Source organism: Vombatus ursinus, unplaced genomic scaffold (assembly GCF_900497805.2).
Source record: "Vombatus ursinus unplaced genomic scaffold, bare-nosed wombat genome assembly UNPS02004868.1, whole genome shotgun sequence".
Lineage (NCBI taxonomy): Eukaryota > Metazoa > Chordata > Mammalia > Diprotodontia > Vombatidae > Vombatus > Vombatus ursinus.
Window position 1 is genome coordinate 2,728,184 of NW_020944646.1, and position 4,383 is coordinate 2,732,566.

Sequence of the window (4,383 nt, forward strand, 5' to 3'; positions counted from 1 at the left end):
AACAACAACAACAACAACAACAACAACAACAACAACAACAACAACAAAAGGAAGCACAATAGTGAGCTAGGTAGAGAAAAGGCTGAATAAGACTGGGAGAACAGTGAGTGGTATAGGCACAGAGGAGTTATGCCAGCCACACATGTTCATTCCTAGCCAAAGGTGACTACCACAAGACTAATGGATAATATGAAGAGGGGATACTGGGTGATGGAGATACATTAACATACTACTGTAATAATCTAGGTCAATGGTAATGAGGGACTGCAGTAGCATAATAGTGATGTAAATAGAGAGGAAGGGACAGGTGTGGAAAATATTGTTGGGTATAATTCACAGAATTTGAAGATTTCTAGACTTTGAGAAGTGAGACAATAATAAAATTTAAAGAAGGTTTACAGCATAAGAGATTTAATGAATATTGGTGTCAGAGATATGAGTCGATGACCACCAGAGCAAATCAAAAGGGATAAAAGTTGCCAAGCTTGGTTTACTATATGTTGTATATGGGGTGTTGATGGAATATTTAGGAGATGATAGCACAATAAGGTCATAGATCTAAATGTAGGAAGGCCCACAGACATTATCAAGTCTAACTCCTACATTTTACAGATGTGGAAAAAAGGCTCAGAGAAGCTAACTTGCCAAAGGTAACACAAGTTGTGTCAAATACAGGATTTGAATGTTGTTTTCTGCATACAGAATTACTGCTTTTGGGTTTTTTGTTTTCTTATTTTATTATAAACTATTCAGTTGTTTTTCAGTCACGTCTGACTTTTCTTGACTCCACGTGGTGTTTTCTTGGTAAAGATATCAGAGTGGTTTGCCATTTCCTTCCCCAGCTCATTTTACAGATAAGGAAACTGAGGTAAACAGGATTAAGTGACTTGCCTAGGTTTACACTACTAGTAAGTGTCTGAATCAATATTTGAACTCAAGAAGATGAATCTTCCTGACACCAGGCCTGTACTCTATCACTACCACCTAACTGTCCCACTTATGAACTTAAAAATCATTAATATTTGAATAGGTAATAACTAAAAAATAGGTTGTATATGAAACTGTGAACTTCTACGAAGAACAGTTTTTAAATACATATTAAATTAAAAAGAATAACACCAGTTAAACCTGACTTCTTTGCCTCCATCCTCTTCTGAATTTCCTTCTGATCCATTTTATGTATTTTAAAAATATTTTATTATCTTTTTTTCCTTCTTTTTTGGGGGGAGATTTTTACTACCCATTCATGAAACTCCCTACTCCAACTCTTTTCTCCCAAAATAAAAGCCCTTTCTAATAAATAAATAAATATAGTCAAAGAAACCAAATCCTCACATGCTCTACCTGCTCTAGGCTCTCGGCACAGTGGCTTGATGGGAGCTAGCTTGAATCTCCTGCTTCAGAACTAATAGAACATGGTCAAGATCTTTCTGACTTCAGGTCCTTTTGCCAGAGCTGGCACAGTGGTTTCTATTGCACACTCCATCCCCTTCCCCCCTTCACACTCACACACACACACACACACACACACACACACACACACATACACATTCCTCATATCCTGGTATAGAGCCCTATACACTTCTAACCATCTTCTTATGTGATCGTAAGCTGTATGGAGGAACTTATTTGTGTTTGCTTTTAGCATTCAGTCTTCTATTCCAGAAAATTGTATGCAAACAACATCTACCTCAGAGTTGTTGACTGATAGAAAGATAGAAGTGTGTATATGTGTGTGTGTGAGTATACAGACATATAGATAGTGTGTATATAAACATATATGATGTATAGAGGCATATGTGTTAAATATATAGATATGTCTATATATAGAGATGTTTATATGATTTTGCAAACTTTACAGTCCTATACTGGTTAATTATTGATTTAATGGATCATTATTATTTCAATTGATGACATTTTAAATCTTGCCTGGGACGTTTGTAAACTGTATGATGTCAGTATCTTTCACTTTGCTATATTAACCAAAAGTCCTACCCAGTATGGTTTCCCTTGTAAAACATTGCCTTTCCTTTAGATGTTATGTATATGACAGGAAATGTAGGTCTAGGGTTTAGAAAACAATTCAATGATGGAGATATAGGCTTGCTTGTCATCTTCATAGAGGTGATAATTGACATTATAAAGTGAATGAAATAATAAGATTGTATACTGAGTAAAAATAAGGGAACCATTACTTTAAGATATTAGCAAAAGGGCAGGGTACTGGTAAAGAGTAAATAAATAAATAAGTAAAATATAAATAAGGAGAGGAAGGAGAAATTGAAGATCCGGAAGGAGAAGCTAGAGAGTATGGTGATTACAACTTTGTTATAAAATTAAAATCATTTACTTCTAGGATCCTTTCCTTCCCATTCATTTTCCTTCATTCTCTTGGTATTCTTGATCTTTTTATACTCAAGATGAGGTTTGTTTATTTTTTCTAACTCTATAATGTAATCCTTTGATGGGTTGATTGGCATAGACCTAAATAAATAAATTAACTTAGGCAGCATTTTCATTTGCATTATGTTGACTTGGTCTACCCATGAGCAATTAACATTTCTTCAATCATTTAAATCTTCCTTTATTTGTACTTTGTAATTGTTTCCATTTTATTCCCGAGTGTCTCTTTGGCAAGTAGATTTAAAATATTTTAGATTCTATAGTTATTTTAAATATCATTTCTCCGTCTCTTCCTGATGGATTATGTTGGAGGAACTTTTAATAATGTAGATTAGGTTTAAATGTGTGTCATATGTACTTTTTTTCAGAGAGCTGACTGTTAAGCATTTAGGATATTTTTATGACCCAAAGAAGTTGTTAAATATCTATGAAATATCACTTTAATAAAGAATCATAGCAATTTGAGCTAGAAAAGACCTTACAGCCCACCCTCTTATCTTCAAAAAACATTAATTACTTAGATTAAAGTCACCTTTCCACAGGTTTCCAAAAGCTGAGCCACAGTCCTTTTAACTTCAATCTCCAACTTCTTCTACTATGCTGCCAATAGTCCACTCAGTTAATTTTTCCATCTCTGACACTGTCCTAAAGAGAACAATGTGTGTGGATACATGATCCTTGAACTTCTTATTAATCTATTCTTATAGTTTTTTTACTCATGAATTTATCTTAAATAGTTTGACATAGTTTTCTATACTAGATAGCTTATCAGGGTAAAATAACTATGCATATTTACTATCTACTGCATAAAGCTGTGTTTATAAAAACAAACAAACAAAAAAAAATATTTCCTTCACATTCCAAAGATTTTCTTCTTTTACTATTATGGGACTTGTAAACAAGTTCATGTTCATTTTATCTATACAAAGCCTAATTCTTAATAACTGTTTTTAGAATATACATTCTTAATTTTTGCTCCACTAGAGTATAAGCTCTTCAAAGGGACAATTCATGTTTTATTCATTTTTGTTTCTTTTCTTACACCCACCACAAAACATAGTAAAAAGTTTAAGCTCAATGAATGTTTGTTTAATTGAATTCAGTATTATTATACCCCTGTACCATACCAGTAAAAATATGCAATAGTAAAAAAAGATATTTCCTTATTCAGTTACTCTAATTCTATCATTGATCATTTGTGAATAATCTGCACCTGTTTGGCAATTTATGAAGCATTGTAAGGGTACAGGGACAGACAGTGTGTCTCTAAAGAGACAAACAATAGGATTTTTATTAGCTAAAGAACATATGAAGCTGTGATTGGTGTATATAGAAATGATCAAGAATGACTTTATAATCATGAAAATGAAAAAAAAAACCTTTCTGAGAAAGACAGACTTCTATTTCAGAGACAAATTTCTGTCCACCAAACCTCACTGATATTGGTTAATCACATTTCCTATTCTACAAGCAAACGTGCTCTAACTTCTGTATTTTCTGAGTCTACATTCAAATCATGCTGCTTTCTTTTTTTTTTGACACATATTATGTACGTCCCTTCTTCTCTGTGTCCACAGAAAAGGATTTGATCTCTTTTGACCCTTTTTCTTGTTGACCCACCCATTTTTAGTCCTTTCAATCAATTAATTTAAAATGCTGCAATCAAAAAGCCTTTCTCAACTGATTACTTTAGCTAAGTAATTCCACTTATCAAAACCTTTCAGTCTCAACACCCATAAATTGCATCAAGTGAATCTTATATTGCTTCTTCTTGTTCAACCATTTTCAGTAGTTTGTTACTCTGTGACCCCATTTGGAGTTTTCTTGGTATATTACTTCTACTTTTCACTCTTATATGCCTTATGTGCCCAATCCCCTAACTTTCTAATCACTTGAAGCATCTGCAGGAGAATAGAATGCTCATATTGAGGCTTATGCACTACAAGTCATGCTACTGGGTTCTTTTGGAGACTATCACAC